Genomic DNA, 19,155 nt, shown 5'->3' on the forward strand with positions numbered 1-19,155 from the left:
TCTTGCCTTATGCATCCAGCTGCATTTTTGGGAATGAGCGCTTGTCATTACCATAATTGGCACCTGGTAATCAAGCCTACACCAATAATTGGAACCATGCATGAAACAGACAGTAGCTGTATAAAAATGATTCAAGAACATAGAGTCTGCATGTTGATGAAGGCACAATGAGCTTCAATGAATGTGATGCTGGGGACAAGACTGTAAACCAGATACTTACGAATAAAAAAGGATGTGATTGCTATCCTTGCTTATTCGCTACTGGTTGACTACTTTGCAACCTGTGATGCGCAGGTTGAATTTAAAGTTTTAAAAGAGGAAAGAGTGGCGGTAGGCAGTCTGATTTTAAAGCTCAATTTTAAAAATAGGAAGCAGTTGAGACTTACATTGCACAGTAATGAAGACGTCAGAAATGGCTGCATTTCCAACTCCATTGTCAGCAGTGCATCTGTAACCTCCTTCATCCTGTTTTCCTGTGATGTTCAAAGGCATGTTGACAATACTGTTATCAAACAGCCTCGTCCACGTAATGCTTGGTTCTGGATTACCATCAGCTGTACAATTGAGTCGCACAACGTTTCCATCATCAACCGTTTGATTCAAGGAAATAGATATTATGTTTAGTGGGTCTGTCATAATAAGTCAAAGAAAACAACAACTTTTAAGGTTTCAGCTCTTGAGAAATTACCACGACATATCAACATCTTTCTTTCTTTCTTTCTTTCTTTCTTCTTCTTCTTCTTCTTCTTCTTCTTCTTCTTCTTCTTCTTCTTATTATTATTACTATTATTATGGTAAACTTTGTTGGTAAAATCATTCAAGGTATAATTATATCAACATCATTGCGGGCACAGCCTAGGCAATGTGGACTAGGATATAAAAGATATATATGTGCATGTTGCATATGTTAGTATAAATCTAAGATAATAAAAAGTAGCGATAAATGCACTACTAAATAAGATAAATATTCTAAAAATAAATAAATAATATTGATTAAAAAAAATTAAATTTAAAAATCTCAGCATAATAAAGCTAAAATCTCAGCATGATAAAGCTAAAATCTGCTCTTTCAACTATTATGTTGCTATATTTGGGCATTTGCATAATTACATGCACGAAAATCTCTTAACGATCTCACAGTTCTGAGAAATAACCCATTTCTGGGACCGTTCAATTGTCAACCTTGCTACTTTCGGCCCAAATAACACATTCAGTTCTTTGTCTAGGTCTTTGTACTATGCACCAAGATAGTAAAAATACTATGGTGATAAGCTTCACTTTGTAGCCTGGATACAAGTTCTTTATTCCTAATCTAAGGTCTAAGTACTTGTTCTGTTTGCACTTGGTTCTTTCAGCAATTGTTCCTGGTGTGCATATCGTACCTTCCACTACAGACCATTCTTTGTTCTTCTTGTCTAGTATACTTATATCTGGCTTGTTTGCACCATCCTTAGGACATTTTTCAAGTTGCCATGGTATGTCCCATAATATCTTTGCTTCTTTGTTTTCTTTGCTTGGCTGAGGGTGGGATTGCATATGCCATGGAGAAGAATAATCAGATTCAACGGAACCATATTTTTCAAGGAGAGCATGATAGACAGGGCGAAGCATTTTGTCATGGCGAGTTTTGTAAAGTGACTGAGCTATATGTGAGCAGCCACAAAGTACGTGTGATACAGTCTCCTGTTTCTCAGAACAGAGTCGGCAGGACAGTTCTTCTACTTGTTCGTGCAACTTCTGGGATCTGTAGGTCTTCGTATTTAGGAGTTGTTGCCTGATACTTGTGTCGATTGACATTACAATGTCTGGAATGTTCTTCCACTCTTTAAAGATGTCATATGAATTATTTGATATTTGGGGATCATTCCAGTGTTGAGTCACAAATTTCCCAACCCAGGGCTGTCTCTGTGTATCTCTCATGTGCCTGTCGGAGTTCGCCTTATCTATAATGCTCTTTACTTTGTATGGTTCCTTACCGCTTACGCGCATTTCTTTGTCGCCGTTTCTCAAGATTGTTTCTCCGTCTTCAAAATCACACTCTATGTTCAATTTTTCTGCGTACCTTGGCATCTTTAAATATAGATCTTAAATGGCTTTGTTCTTTTTTCAGCTGGAATGACTTTACGAGCTTTATATGCTGGTCTTTTGAGTTGTTAATGTAGTTCGCTATTTTTATCTTGGTGTTCTTGTACAGTGTTTCTAATTCCACTAATGCTTTCCCTCCTTGTTGTGGCTGTAAGTAAAGCAATGGTGTTGATTCATGCTTATGCTTTCCACTACAGTCAGTGATCACTTTCCTTGTTAGCCTGTCGAGTTCTTTGAGGTGACTAAGACACCAATCGGTGGTCCACATATAGTACTGTAAGACAGGTACGGCATAAACATTGGTTGCACGAACTTTTCGTGGTATTGACAATGGAGAAGTCCAAACTGCCCAAAGCCGATTCTCGTACTGATTGGAAGCCTCTTCAATAATTTTATCCTCTAGATGCTGAGTATTCTGGTACTTTCCTAAGAATTTGTAATGATCTTCGCTGCCTATCACTGGGATGGAGCACTCGTTACTTACAGGCATTTCTGAGGCGCTGTCGTTGGGTGCCAGTTTTCCTCCTTTCGTTTCGTTTATTATTATTATTATTATTATTATTACTATTATTATTATTATTATTATCATTATTATTATCAGTATTATTATTATCATTATTACTATTATCATTTGGTCGTCTGCCCAGTCTCATCTACCTAAGAACATCTACAATTTTACCAGTCGCTACATCAACAACTCCCTTCCTACACGTACGAATATGACAAGATGGGGATTATCACAAAGTCCTGATTGCTTCTTTTGCCTTAATCCTGAGTTACTCCTCCATATTGTCCCTGGTTGTCAACATTACCTTGATCGCTTCACCTGGAGACACGACTCAATTCTCAACTTCATTGCCAACTCACTTCAACCTGTAATTAATGATCGCTCTTCACTCTATGCTGATGTCAATGGCTTTCCGAGTCCTTCAATTATAACTGGTGAAAATTATCGTCCAGATCTTCTTTTCCTAATACAGTCCAAGTGCCTATATATTCTAGAACAAACGGTTGGTTTCGAATCTAACCTTAAAAACAATGCAGTACGCAAAAAAGAAAAATACATGAACGTGGTCAAAGACACGAGAAGTAACTACAGACGTGTTAAATTTGTAAACCTTTCCATGAGCTCCCTTGGTGTTCTTTCCAACGAATGCTCTACGTTCTCAGAAATGATGAATGACATTGGCATTGACAAAACGCAAAAACACTATATAACAAAAAAAAAAGATAAGTCTAGCCATTAGAGCGACATATTTTATCTTCTGTCGTAGAAATAAGACTTGGGACAGCCCAGACTTAATAAAACTGTAATTTTTTTTCTTTTTTTTTTATTCATTTGTAAATACGGTATACAAGTATATCACTCAATTTCAAATAGCCAGTTGTTAATTGCCTATACGTAGAGAGATTTACAACTGTACTCGAAGACAAATAAAGTTTCCATTATTATTATTATTATTTTCTAAATTTCTCTTGTAAACTTCCTTTTATTCTCCTAACAGTTTCGTCCGCTTACACAGCTAATTTCAATGAGTTGAACAAAATATCTAGAGGTGACTACGCTTGTACGTTTTTCCACAGTGTAAATCATGTCCTTTTAGGGGTGTGACGAGCGAAAACAACCACAACTCACAGGATAAGCCAAGTACCTGTGGTATTTGTAAAATGTGTAATTGTTAGTCCCAAATACTGGAAGAACGCACATGTGGTTTTCAGCAGAATACCTTTTCTTTTCGGAGAAAGACAGCTACAAAATGCGTTTTGACTTTTTCAAGATTTTTAATTCTTTAACTTTGTTTTCAAATTGCCTTTAATTTAAACCTTTTATAAGCATTGATCTTACAAGCTCGTCCCCTAAATTAAGGACGTTCGCGCGAAAATTTTCTAACATTGATTTTTTTCTGCAAATTTTTCCTTTGAAAGAAGATGAGTTAGTGATGTCACCGACTTCGGTTTGGAGAGAAATCTGAAAAAATCCGTCTTCTTTATCGAATAAGGCCACAGTATCTGTAAGCCCAAAAATATTGCAATTACATCTTTTAAGTGAAATGTTCTCTACCAAACATTGTTTAAGTGGACCCAAAAGTGAATTTAGTTAACTGTTGAGGTTCCTTAAAAAACGAGTTTGCATTTAGCGACCATAGTTTCATGCACCTTGCAGCCGCAAGATGGCAGGATTCCATGTCCCGAGGAAAGAAATCTTGAAACTTTTTTAACTTACCACATTGATTTTTTGTTCAGTTTTGGACAATGTGGAGATAATTGTAAATAAAATCTGTTTCTGCAAAGAAAAGTAGGGGTCACCGAACATCCGAGATCGTTAAATCCTAGCAAAGCTATAGCAATGGCCATCTGCCCTATCATTGTTCATTTTAGTACTTAGCGCGCGCTCGGTGCATGACGTGGCATGTGAATTTGCGTGCGCTGTAAAATGCAATTTTCCTCCTAGCTTAGAAACCTCGAATCAGCTCATTTCATTTCAATAAGTCGTCGGCGTTAAGTTCCTTTTTCTTTTTAACTGGACTTGACTTATTTTCATATAACACACAATAACCCCTTAGAGGCAAGCGGACATCCTCGAACTATCTAAAAGGTCATTGATAATTATTACAAGAGCCCGCAAAGGATACTAAATTGTCAACTGTAATAAAGGAACTGCAGTAATTGTTCAATCTATTAAATACGCTTTTTCCATTCATTCTGCGAATCAACGAAAACTGAACGTGGGATCCGTAAGCAACAATTCCCGTTCTCATTTTCCACAAATTTGCTCGTAGGAATGCAATGGTTGCTAAAATAGATTCTAATATCCCATGTCCCACATCATGTTGTAGCACACACAAGCTTACCCTTTGATGGAACAGGTGAACATCCAAGAGAAGAAACGGGAGATCACAACAGTTTACATGACAAATTTAAAACGAAGACTGAAAATTATTATTTGAGAACTTTTACAGAAACAACATGAAAGTTGTACAGAATGAAAACTGTCATGTGAAGAACATTTTCCTTTGTTTGGTGTTATTTTTCGGCATTCAGAATATAACGGTTTTCCATTCGTATCTCCGTTTCCAGGTTCCGATTCGGTATCACGGTTCCGGATCCTAAGTTCTGTTTTTAGGATTCCGTTTTCTATACGCCCGCTACCCAGCTGCACAACTCAGCTGTTTGTCGTGAAAATGAACCATTTTCTGCGATCACCGCCAAGGATAGCAATTCTGAAAAACGTGGTTGTTGGTCATCGTGGTGACGAACAAATACTGTAATAAAAATCGTTTCTCTCACGATGGAGTCGCTTAAGTTGTAGACAGCAACGTTTTGACTGCTTAAAATAAAAAGGCGTTTCTAAACCAGCAGACCACACACCGTTAAAAACAAGAAAAATCATAGGTGCTTCTGGACAATCTAAGTTCATTACACCAGAAGTAAGATCAGCCATGCAGAAAAGAAATGCTCTTACTCAAACTCTACAGAACAAGAACACAGACGAAGAGTGAAGTGATCCTCGCACTTTAACTGAACGATTTGAGCAATTGTCTTATTATAGTCACCTGAAAAATTCAGGTGGCTCCAACGTGATTCCAACCCAGGACCTCTGCGCTATCGGTGCAATGCAAATGCTTCTTACAGTTGATAGAGCACTGCACCAGTATCCCAGAGATCATGGGTTCGAATCCTATTGAGGCCATCTGAATTTTTCAGGTGACTATAAGAAGACAGTTTCTAAAATTGTCCAGTTAAAGTGCGAGGATCACTTCACTTCACTTCTCCAAAGCAGTGTTAGAGAACATTAAGTCGCACAAAGCTCAAGGACATGAGTTGATTCTGAAAGGGGCGGCTATGGCATCGTCATGTTCCATAGCGAAAGCCCTCAGCCATCTAATTGATATTATAATTGGTGGGTCACATGTATACTTGACACCTGGAAGCGCGGATATATTACACCACGCCACGAGAAAGACAGTGTTCTTGACAAAAAAGAACTACAGACCGGGGACCGAGGCTAATACACATGCAAATGACGAAACACTTTGAGCCAATCATTCAGGATTTTGTTTATGCTTACGGCAAATTCAACGGCTGTCCTCCGGCGCTATTAACGCTAACATGCAGAGCAATAGAAAAAAGGAACTTGAAAAACGCCATGTAATATCAAACGCTGCAAATAGCAATTGATAAGTACATATTTAACTCATATATATTAAGAATCCTTAATTACTTTGTAAAACACAAGCACGAATGTTTTAATTTCCATATCTGATAAGGCTGCCAGGAAAGCAACAAAGTGGGCATTTAAGGTTTCCTCTGAGTGGCAGCACCCTTCACAGCAGTGTTCCCTCAAGGTCCGCTTAGCTTAAATTCAGTCATTGGATTTAAATATCGCTGACAAGAATGTTGAGAGCTTGAACTTCTGGAATGCAAATTATCATAAAGCAATATATAATGTCTTGTCATACTCACACTGCACATCAATGAAGACATCTCTACTAACAGGACTTCCAACTCCATTATCAGCGGTGCATCTGTAGCCTCCTGCATCCTGCCTACTGATGCTACTGAAATTCCCAGACACAACATTGTTATTAAAAAGTCTTATCCAAGTTGTTCTTGGTGGTGGTTTGCCATCAGCTGTGCAGAATAAACTGAGATCCGCTCCCTCGGTTACTGTTTGGTTTTTTGAAACGTTCAACGTTGGCGAAACTAGAAAACAAAAAGTGTCAGTGTCACCTACATATCTCTTATTTATTGCATAATTATCAAATTTTATCAGCTTATAAAACTCTTTTAACCGGAAATTCATGTTTTGATGTGTCCCACATCTTCGTCAGTTACAAAATGATTTGAAAAAAAAACTGCCATTTATAACTGTTATTCCATGAATAAATTGAAAACAAAGAAAACAACATAAATAGGAACAAAACTTCAAGTAAGTGTCCAGCTGACATAGGTATCAGTGAAAGGGTGTGGAGGGGAGTATAAGTAGGAACTATGAAATTAGGAAGAATCCAGGAAATATCACCCAATATTAAAATACACAAAATTCTTGTAGCCGACTGTGGACAAACTGTTACTAAAAATGCTGGCGCGATGTAGCTAAAATAGAACCAGCCAAAGAAACTCTTTATGGCTGACATCGATTATGCAAAACATATACTAACACAACTGCATAATAAACGTTTTGGTTCATCGCAAAAGACCGGGAATTTCTGTACAAATTCCTGCACCGTCCTCATTTGCACATTCATATTGGTTTTGTTCTCTCCGTATTGACTTTGCCTTCGGTAAATTAATGATCGACCTGTCCGACGCAGTGCCATGTTTCCTCGTCGAATACAAGATGTTAAGACGTGCAACGCATTTAGGTAAACTGTACATGAATGAGAGGAACCTAATAGCAAAAAAGTATCAATATGTATATTTTTTGTCTATCATGATCATGTGCGAAGAGAATATCTATAATCGTGACACCGTTGTAATAAAAACAATAGTATTGAGGATCACTTCACTTCACTTCTTCAAAGCAGTGTTGGAGAACATTAAGTCGCACAAAGCTCAAGGACATAAGTTGATTCCGAAAAGGGCGGCTATGGCATCGTCATGTTCCATAGCGAAAGCCCTCAGCTATCTAATTAATATTATAATTGGTGGATCACATGTATACCTGACACCTGGAAGCGCGGATATATTACACCACGCCACAAGATAGACAGTGTTCTTGACAAAAAAGAACTACAGACCGGGGATCGAGGCTATAATACACATGCAAATGACGAAACACTTTGAGCCAATCATTCAGGATTTTGTTTATGCTTATGGCAAATTCAACGGCTGTCCTTCGACGCTATTAACGCTAACATGCAGAGCAATAGAAAAAAAGAACTTGAAAAACGCCATGTAACATCAAACGCTGCAAATAGCAATTGATAAGTACACATTTAACTCATATATATTAAGAATCTTTAATTACTTTGTAAAACACAAGCACGAATGTTTTAATTTCTATATCTGATAAGGCTGCCAGGAAAGCAACAAAGTGGGCATTTAAGGTTTCCTCTGAGTGGCAGCACCCTTCACGGCAGTGTTCCTTAAAGGTCCGCGTAGCTAAAATTCAGTCCTTGGATTTAATACCGCTGACAAGAATGTTGAGAGCTTGAACTTCTGGAATGCAAATTAACATAAAGCAATATATAATGTCTTGTCATACTCACACTGCACATCAATGAAGACATCTCTACTAACAGGACTTCCAACTCCATTGTCAGCGGTGCATCTGTAGCCTCCTGCATCCTGCCTACTGATGCTACTGAAATTCCCAGACACAACATTGTTATTAAAAAGTCTTATCCAAGTTGTTCTTGGTGGTGGTTTGCCATCAGCTGTGCAGAATAAACTGAGATCCGCTCCCTCGGTTACTGTTTGGTTTTTTGAAACGTTCAACGTTGGCGAAACTAGAAAACAAAAAGTGTCAGTGTCACCTACATATCTCTTATTTATTGCATAATTATCAAATTTTATCAGCTTATAAAACTCTTTTAACCGGAAATTCATGTTTTGATGTGTCCCACATCTTCGTCAGTTACAAAATGATTTGAAAAAAAAACTGCCATTTATAACTGTTATTCCATGAATAAATTGAAAACAAAGAAAACAACATAAATAGGAACAAAACTTCAAGTAAGTGTCCAGCTGACATAGGTATCAGTGAAAGGGTGTGGAGGGGAGTATAAGTAGGAACTATGAAATTAGGAAGAATCCAGGAAATATCACCCAATATTAAAAATACACAACTCTTGTAGCCGACTGTGGACAAACTGTTACTAAAAATGCTCGCGCGATGTAGCTAAAATAGAACCAGCCAAATCAATATGTATATTTTTTGTCTATCATGATCATGTGCGAAGAGAATATCTATAATCGTGACACCGTTGTAATAAAAACAATAGTATTTACATATTATTGTTCTTTACCTCGATGAACAACCAAAACATTTTTCACAAATAATCGTAACAATTCTTTTTTTCCAGGTCAATTTCCATCCTTAGCAAGCTGGAAATATTCAGTCTTGTAAAAAAATCCCGCGAAGAGAATGAAAGTCAATCCCAGCTGCAACCGTCAATCTCTAACAACTAAAACGGTGCTAATTGCTTTCATGCAAACTTGCACGGGTTTTCAAGCATTTAAATTCTAGGCCCAGATACTCTTTTCATTTTTGATTTTTGCAAGAAAGTCAACCATGAATGAAAAGTTATGCTGAAACCAACTATAGGTCACCGCTGAAAAACTGCACTAAAACGTGAAATCAAACCCCATTTATGGAGGGTAGTTTATCGCTGAATAAGCGGTTGACTTGGTTGTCTTCATAAAATGACATAAAAACACTTTGTGAGAAAGCAAATGGTTTAAGGCTTTTTGCAAGGTTTAAACACTAGAATCATCCAAGTGTATTAACTTTTAAGATTGGAAACCGCAATTTTCTTCTCTCAGTTGAGCAGATTCATTATTAGCATTATGAGGTCATAAAAGAAGGAAGGGAGATAGGAGTTCCATCAAAGCACTGTGATGATGGTGATTTGCAGTGAGGTCCTCATAAGATTCTGCATTTGGGTGACAAATCCGAACATCAAAAATTCAGATCTTTGCCTTCCCCCGAAGCCGCGGGAGTGGATGTCAAAGCGAACATCATGATCGGGGGCTTTCCTGGCCCCTCTGTTGAATACTTCTCCCGTGATCTCTTATAGGACAAGTTCTACTTCCACATAATGACAGCTCAGCTTCAACATCTCCGAGCTCGTTTTGACGCTGAACGATAAAACCACCACGTCTGCTAACCATAGCGTGATCAACATTAAGCGCATCTCCACACACACAAGTTGATGAAGTGTCCAGGATTTCTAAGATTGATACTGTCTCCGAATACTGTCTGTTTTTTTGCGTTCGACGAAGAAGAACGCGTCCTGATTTTGTTCAGATTGGGTGATTATCTGTGGTCTTTGCAAAGTGAATCGAGATTTCTCTGTGTATGGGACACGAAAACAGCCGCCCCGAGGATTGTTTTGTTGTTTGAAGGGACAACCTCGCGTGGATCGTGTATTGGTCTCGATCTGATGTCATTTAGTAATAATCTTTCAGACAATAGGCCTTATTCAGGATGGCCGCCATGTTGGATTTGCTATTATCATGCAAATTAGCTACACACTTCTGAGGGGGTAAACAACACAAGTTCGAGAGGTTTTAACGAACATTTTAGCCACACAGATGATTTGTTTCATGTTCATTGAATGTTTATCACCTGAGCAGTAAAATAGAATGACTACACAAGTTACTTCGATGTTTTTTTAGTGAAAAATGAGCAGATAAGGAAGTAGAAAGTCAAACTGTCAAAAGCAATCAAAAGATATAAAATTATTATAAAAGGTAGTTAATTCTAAATACTAAAATGCACTTTTAGCAATGCTATTTCAATATTTCGACGAGCCGATTTTCCACAATTTACCTTTTTTCCAATGTTTGCCCCCCAGCATAACACATGGCTAATTTGCATGACAATTTGAAAACCAACATGGCGGCTATCGTGAATAAAAAGCCTATTTCAACAATTTTGTGACGTCATCAACTTTTAACTTTTAGCCACATTATTTTACAAGCCTCGCATATTAATACTCTCAATGGACGACATAAATGCATCGTCTTCATAGCATTTCGGCTCGTTTAGTGATGTTCTCGCCACGAACGGACCTTATAATCTATGGTTAATGTCTCCTAAAGTGAAGAATGGTCAGGCGTCCCTTAAATATGAGCACAGTCAAAGCTTTTGTAAGCGACCACCCAGGGAATTCGAAAAAGTGGTCGCAACGAAAGCAGGTCGCTTATGACCTAAATTCTATCATATGTCAGAAGATATAACCCAGCAGTGTCAAATCTTCAAGCAATACTGACACGCAACTGCAGTTTTATTGAAAACCAGCCATTGCTGGCAAACATATTTAAGAAAACTCCTTTAATACCATGCAAGGCGGGTAAATCACTCAAGCAAATGCTCGTTAAAGCAAAACTGTGAACTGAAGGAGAGTTAATGCAGAAGGAGAGTTAATGCAGAGAACGAGATCATCAAGTTCAATCAGAATATTTAATTTGCTGAATAAATGGAAGCCTTAGAAAAGGGTAGACCTGCCAAGAAATTAAGTGTCCTTGTGAAGTTAGATCCAATCTTAGTGCAAGGCCTTCTCCATTTTCCCGAGAGGATTCTCACCTTGCTCGCCTTATCGTATATCATTTCCACGAGAAAAGTGGTCATTCTGGTAGAGAATATGTCTTAGCCAACCATGACAATGCTGTAAATATATCCAAGCTAAATCGTAAATTCCATATGCTTGACTTCTCTAAAACTAAAATTACACATGATAAGGAACCTTTACTCAATCTCAACATACCTGGATATGATCTTATTTCTGAACCCAGTCATTCCAATGCAGGAGGCGTTGCCTTTTATATCAAGAACAATCTTAAATATATTATTAGATCACAATTTACAAAATCTACTTATAACTTTGAAACATTAAGGATTGAACTTGATTTGGTAACCAGTATAATCTTATTTGTGGAGTGATCTACAGACATCCTAGTAGCAATTTGTATATTTATGGATGATTTTAATATTGATCTCTTAATTTAAAAATTGATAATCACACTGATTCAGAATCCTTTACTAATTCCTTGGGTTCATGCTTTCTTTAGCCTCAGATTTTTCAAGCAAACCGAATCACTGACCACTCTGCTACATTGATTGATAATTTTTAATTAATAGAACATTTTATTATATGTGGGAATTTGATACATGACTTAACAGATCACTTGGCAAATTTTATCATTTTAAATACATTTTCAGATTTACCATCAGATACAAAACTGTACAAGAGAGATTATTCTAAGTTCAGTGAGACTTCATTAGTTGATGACATTAGCTCAGTTGATTGGCAATTACTTCTTCAAAGTGAGACAGATCCATTTATTCCCCTCGTGCGTTGGCCTCGGGCTGCGCCCTCGCTTCCGGCCGATAACTCTTACTTACCAAATATTTTCTTGATTTCGGTTTAAGCTAGCGACGCAGAGACGTAAGACTGCCGTATTCTTCAAGCGTGAACCCAACGACTGTAAATCTCGTTTTCAAACTAAATGGCACAAGTGTGAAGCATTAACAAAAAGTATACCAGTTTGCTGCACAAAAAAGCAATCTTTCTCCTTTCAATGAATTAGCATTCTTTTAAATATTATAGAACATTCTGACAATCGTATAATATCGAATTTAAAATGTTAATCGTAAAGCAACGTTCAATTGTATGTGACGCTTTTCCGTCAACCACGGAAACTACAATAAAATCGTTTAAGAGTCGGCTTGAGTTATGCACTTGTCATCGGCTTCCCCAAGGTGGAGGGGGGGTTGCTGATGTGGGGACTTTGCTGATTGTGCATTTCAAAGTTCTTGTATTTCCGTGGGGGATTTTTTTCTTGCAAAGTCCGCATGCACCTTAACACAACTCAAAGGGACTATTGATAGATACAGCTCTAAAACTGTTGTCCTCTGAAAACAGAACAATTGAGAAAGAAGATCCAAGTTGATTAAAGCAGTATTAAAGCGATACCGCTTCTATTGTATCACTAACAAAAGACGACCTGTTGACCTTTAACAGTGACCTCTACAAACAATAATATATACACAGGGGAATTTTAAAGTTGCTTATGCCTACAAATACGAACAATTTTTTTACGGATGGTCTGTTTGATAGACAAAAAACAATGGATGCCGTCTTGCCATCGATCGAGCGAACAATCGATCGTTCCCAATCTCGTCTCAATTGAACAGAAGCGAAGTCCCCACATTCTTCCCGAGAGTAGGGCATTCAAAAATTTAAGTCCCCACATTTCCCCCACCACAAGGGCAGAAATTTGTTGCAAAGTCCCCGTAAAGTTCCCGTATTCCCGCACATCAGCCCCCCCCTCCTCGGGGAAGCCGATCACAAGTGTATTAGAGTATTTTTGACCAGTTTTGCTATGATCATCTTCACTTAACGTTGGAATACGCCGAATATTCAGACCTTTTGCCAAATAACAGGCAACGTTTCTGTTCTTTAGTTCTTTCAAGTTTTTATTTACGTCAGCGTAATCCTGCAATAGCAAAATCGCATTCTTGTCAAAATATTTGGGAGAATCAACGGTAATGTTTAATTGCGGGGTTTTTAAGTCTTTCTGGATAACCCGTGCTATTTGTTAAAGGACATTTGATGAAAAGACTGTTTGCAGCAGCTACCATTGAAGTTGCACAAAACTGTTAAACTAACAGGATTATTAGCGATACCTGACAAACTGATGGTAATTCAAAACTCAAAGAACATTACACTTACCAGCTATATGCATTATGCTGTCAAAAATCAGACAAAATATCGCTATTCTTAAACCCTTGTGATCTAAGACTGTCATAATGAATACCTTCTTCTATTTTGCTTCGCTAATCATCCGTGTAATGAATGACGCAAAACGAAAAGCGGTGAATGGTGAAGGAAATTTGCCTTTTAGTCTACTACTCTTTCAAAAATGACTGAAGTCGGCGTTAACAAAATAAAATAGATTCTTCCCTTAGTCTTGGGAAGAACATCGCTAACTCGTCAGTTTACGTTTAACACGAGACTCAATGACTGGCAACGTGAGCAAGTGGGGCGCAAATCATGTTGAAGCTTGAATATTTTTTTAGCTCCTTTACAACTGCATCAGTTGCTCATTTTGCATAATGACCTTGTAGATGTCAATCATAATAACCTTTAGTAATAATATAGTATATGTAGTAGTAGTAGTAGTAGTAGTAGTAGGCCGTATACTACTCCTTCTACTACTAGTACTACTACTATGCCAACTACTACTACCACTACTACTACTACTACTACTACTACTACTACTACTACTACTACTACTACTACTGCTACTAATACTGCTAATACGGCTACTACTGCTACTACTGCTAATACGGCTACTACTGCTACTACTACTACTACTACTACTACTACTACTACTACTACTACTACTACTCTAGCAAGCATGTTATCTCCAACCTCAAGAAAAATTTGAAAAAAAAAGGTATGTTTGCCAACGCCATGACTATCTGTGAACTTGTGCGAGCACAATGGTTATCCAAAAGTTATTCGGCAGTTGAACTACTTAGGAAGTCACAGCGGACAGCAAAAGATGCCGCAATGAGAAACGGAGCTTTTGGCAAACGTTGTTTCTAGGAAAACAAGAGCAAACGACCCAAATAAAAGTTCTGCTCACTATATGATTGAATCGGGTGCAAAAATACAGCTACTTTTGAGGAAAAATGAATATAACATCCCAAAGTCACTGAACGACCTTTTTTCCAGGATCGCTTCACATTACAAGGATTCTTGCACTGGCTTACCTCGTGCCAGGTTCCCTCAGTACTTTCAGGTGCTGGTTTTTGTTAGGAAGTCATGACAAAGGACATTAACATTCAACATGGTTAAAATTAGTACCCGCTTGTTAGTATGATTATTTCAAGTTTCAAGTGCATTTTCTAACTTTTGTCGTCTTGTTAACGCAATCGGGTGCTACATGCAATGCACCGCACAAAAGAAAATGACAAAGCAAAACGTAATGATCAACGTTCCTGTTGTTTGAAGCTCAATAGCAGGCCCTTCGGGTCATCTGTGTTAACCACCACATTGATAGGCCAATAGTAGCGGCCATATTCAAGTAAAAAGGGTTGCGAAGTGCGTTTTCATTTTAAATTTTAGATTTAGAAGGCCAAACAATTGTGCCTTCGTTCCGGTTTTCACAAAAACGGTCAAAGACAGTAAGGGTGTAGAATACGGAAGTGGACAAGGGGCCCGTTTCTAGAAAGTCCCGAAAACGTTTCGGGCCCGAGAAGCCATTTGTGATATTGCTAACCGCTTGTTTTGGAAAGCCGATCTTTAACATGTTTTCAAGCTAACTAAAAGAAACACGTCTGTGAAAATTGACGCGTTAAATCCTCTCCGTTCTTGAAATAAAAAGGGAATTGTGACACCCGAAAATGGCCTGTAAAGTTTCGGGACTTTCGAGAAACGGGCCCCAGAGCCTTAATTTCGGAATGACATTTTGCTAAAACACGGACAATGGATTCTGGACGACAAACAATGGACGATATTGGACAAATTGTCACAGCCTTTAATTATTATTAATTATTATACGAAATTTTTAACTTTTAGTTCAGTTCAGTTATGACTGGGAAATATGAACGATCGCCCATATCTGTTTGTTAGGACGCGTTGACATTTGCCGGTATTTCTTTAACCCACGAGGCGTCATGTGACCCAAAATTAAAAAAGGCGAATTGCCGCCGGATATTTAACGTATTTAGTTTGGAATGAATGTCCTTTTATTTTATTAAATGAATTAATTACAAATTAAAAGTTAAAACTTCAAGAGAAAAGTGACGATAGACGATGGATGGTACTGTGATACGAAATTTCAAATATGACACGCATAGATGGAAAGAGAAGGACTTTTAATGCCGTGTTTACACTTGAGTGTTTACCGCGGCTACCATTGACCAAGGTCAGATTAATAAACCACGTTACATTCGTTTACTGTTTACACCGGTGTCACAGCGGATTTGGACCCCCCGGTCCAGATCCGCTGGCAGATATGAACCCCCTTTCATGGATTTGGACCCCCTGAAAATAAGCCTTCTTCAAGTTTGATTTAGGTAATAAAATTCCTTTGAATATTGTTTTTTGAGTTGCGAAATGAAAATATTAGGTAGTTTTGCTTTTCAAATGATTTTAGATGAAGGCTTATTAAACTTATTTGAGCTGCGCTGGCAAACATCACAACGCCTCACGGTTTCGTCGCAGTGTTCACCGATTCCAGCCCAATAGTAGCATTTGCGACGAAGAACAGCGCACCGTCATCGAAGAAAAAATTTGTGCGCCTTTTTTTCGCAGGTTTCGTTTTTGGTCTTTTGTCCAGCCCTCGGGATACTGATTATCTCGGAGATACTGGAAAACTTGATTGTATAATTTGGTCTCAGCCATATCAGTCGAACAGTTACAAACGGAATGATTACTACACTCACTCTTGCGAGGGACACTTTAAATACTTTTAGTGTAAGCGAAGTTTATTGGTCAAAATTAAACTGTTCATTCTTTTGCGTTACTACAATTGCTCTATTTATGAAACCGTGGAATTTCTTTCCCATCTCTTTCTCACTCACGTGTGCTCCACAGGTTTCTCCGTTGCCTTATAGTTTCTGGTCTTTTATTGGCGGCTAAACACTCGCAAACTGCGCTGGAGAAGGATATTGCGTATGCGAGGACGCCAGTAGAAGGATGTAAGTATGCAGCATGGAAATTCTTTAAACCTTCGATTTCTCAACCTTCTGCCAAGAGCGGAAACCATCGCTTCGTGCTTACTCACCAACGCAAGTTTAACAGCTCCAGTGGCTTCAATACCGGCTTGTTGCTGCTCTGTGGCGATATTACTAGCCAGCCTGGCCCTAGAAACACAAAGAGAGCGCAAAATGGAAGTTCTAGTGTCCCGTTAAAAGGTCTTGTGATTAATGCCAGGAGTATGAAATCGGAACACAAAGTTGGGACTTCCAGAGCGAACAATCTAGATTGGATTCAAGACATCGTTTGTTCCGAACACCCCGGCGAAACCTGGCTGAATAGTAACATTCTCGACCAAGAACTTTTTCCACTTTCTGACTTTATTTTCTAGAGGAAAGACCGTAAGGATCGCAATTGTGGTGGAGTCCTCATTGCTGCTAAAGCTAGTTCCTTTAAATCTGAATATGTACCAGACTTTAAAAATTTGGCGGACTTAGAACTTGTGCGTGCTGAGATGACCACTTTTTGTAACAGGAAAGTGCTGTTTTGCTCGATTTACTGGCCAGATCCCGACGATAATCCAGGCTCCTGGTTGGAGAAATTGAACTTTTTTCTTAATCATGCTTCAGAAAGTTACGATAATATGGTAATTGGAGGCGACCTGAATTTTTCCAAAATCTCTTGGAACTCACTACAAAACACTCGAGGCACAAAAGAGGTGGCGTTCTTAGAAATTCTTAACGATTATTTCTTAACACAATTAAACTTTATTCCCACCAGTCGTGATAAAGTGTTAGACCTCGTGATTATGAATGTGCCGGACCGCGTTTGCGTGCGCGAGGTGCTCAGTCCAAAAGAATCGGATGTGTTCACGGATCATGGCACGGTGTCTTTTAAATTTTACGCATGTGTGAAAGCTACCCACAAAATAAAAAGAACAGTGTATGATTATAATGGAGACTTTGACGGTCTTCGGGGAGCTCTTGGAGCCTTGAATTTATGTAATCTTATTCAAGATAGTGATGACATCAACTCGAACTGGACTTACAGGAAGGATGCATTTATAAGCCCGGTGGCTCAGTTGGTTGAGCATCGGGGTGTCATGTGGGAGGTCGTGAATTCGACTCCGGCGGGACCAACATTCATGGTCTTAAAATAACTGAGGAGAAAGTGCTGCCTTTGCAATTACATCCGCAAATGCTTAAGACTTTCAAGTCTTCTCGGATAAGGACTATAAACCGTAGGCCCCGTCTCACAATCTTTCAATGCTCACAGTAAAAGAACCCACACACTATTCGTAAAGAGTAGGGCATGGAGCTCCCGTTGTTGTGGTCAGAGCTCATTTCATTCATTCATGTGCTGGATGAGATCGCTAATGGACTGATAGCGGCTGCCAGCGGCGCCTATATATGCTGATGTCCGATCTTACTCATAGATTCCTTGCTTGTAAAGCGCATTTAATAGAAAATGCGCTATATAAATTCATTACCATTACCATTAAGCGCGGTTTTGGGTTTTATTCCAACTAAAAAGATCAAGGGAAAAAACACCCCGCCTTGAATCACATGTGAAATTATTCACGTTCTCCGGAAAAAGGAGGCTGCTCGCTCTAAGCTGAAGAAATCTCCTACTGACCATCAACAACAGAGGTTACGCGAATTGCGTGCAAAGGCTAAGTCACTTATACGCGAGAGCCTAAACGCTTTTGGTCCCTTTTAAAGCTCAAAAATGAAACGATGAGCTCGGGCGATGTCAATCAACAGGGTCCTCAAGCATCAACACCTCAACAGATTGCCGATCTGTTTAACTCTTATTTTGTGTCGGTCTTCACTGCTCGTTCTGAGGCCCACACTTCGTCAGCATACTTGAGGCCCTCACACTCCACACTAAATGAGCTGGAGATCCCGGTGGAAATGGTTTGCACATCTCTTAAACAGCTTGACGTAAACAAAGCAACTGGATCCGACGGAATTCCAGTGCGCCTTCTGAAGGAAACCGCTGACCAGATTGCACTGTCCCTGACCATGTTGTTTAATAAATCCCTGCGGCTCGGCATTTTCCCGGGGGACTGGAAACTCGCGAACATTGTTCCTATCTTCAAGAGAGAGAAGAGAGATCTTGTGGAGAATTATCGCCCCATTTCTCTTCGCCTTGTCATCTCTAAAGTTCTCGAGTGCAGTGTTCTGGCGAGTCTAGGGGATCATATATCCCATCTCATCAGTCGGGAACAGCATGGCTTCTTAGCCGGTAGATCTTGCGTGACGCAGCTCACATTAGTGGTCAACTCGACCCCGGTAAACAAGCGGACATTAGATATCTCGACATGAGTAAGGCATTCGATAAAGTGGATCACGCCAAGTTACTTGAAAGGTTGCACGACTTGTTCCGTTCATACTTACAGGAACGCAAGCAACAGGTTACAGTTCTCGCGTCCACCTTCGGAGAACTGCTAGTTCTGGGGTACCACAAGGGGTCCCTACTAGGGCCGATACTTTTCCTGCTGTTCGTGGACGATCTACTAAAAACTGTTAAGACATCAAGAGTTGCCTGTTACGCCGATGACACCAAGATTTTTAAGAGCATAGAGTCTACCACAGACTGTAATGCCTTGCAATCCGACCTTAATGACCTTGTCAGCTGGTCCGAATCTTCTGGGCTCATATTTAATCAGTCCAAACGTAAACACCAGCGC

At 39.0% G+C, this 19,155-nt stretch overlaps 3 protein-coding genes across 3 annotated transcripts in view; all 3 read right to left on the reverse strand.

The window, feature by feature from the left end:
* LOC138029779 (tyrosine kinase receptor Cad96Ca-like) overlaps window positions 1-19,155 on the reverse strand; it is a 124,687-nt gene that overhangs the window by 70,005 nt on the left and 35,527 nt on the right. The window lies entirely within an intron of this gene.
* The window catches only part of LOC138030378 (MAM domain-containing glycosylphosphatidylinositol anchor protein 1-like), a 157,475-nt gene that overhangs the window by 59,831 nt on the left and 78,489 nt on the right, over window positions 1-19,155 (reverse strand). The window lies entirely within an intron of this gene.
* LOC138029750 (tyrosine kinase receptor Cad96Ca-like) overlaps window positions 1-19,155 on the reverse strand; it is a 50,633-nt gene that overhangs the window by 26,038 nt on the left and 5,440 nt on the right. The window contains exons 3-5 of the transcript XR_011127926.1: window positions 8,298-8,537; window positions 6,550-6,789; window positions 387-629 (exon numbers count right to left, since the gene is read on the reverse strand). The gene's annotated coding sequence lies outside the window, so the exon portion shown is untranslated. The remainder of the gene's footprint in view (window positions 1-386; window positions 630-6,549; window positions 6,790-8,297; window positions 8,538-19,155) is intronic.

The sequence above is a fragment of the Montipora capricornis genome, chromosome 13, assembly GCF_036669925.1.
Source record: "Montipora capricornis isolate CH-2021 chromosome 13, ASM3666992v2, whole genome shotgun sequence".
Taxonomy (NCBI): Eukaryota; Metazoa; Cnidaria; class Anthozoa; order Scleractinia; family Acroporidae; genus Montipora; species Montipora capricornis.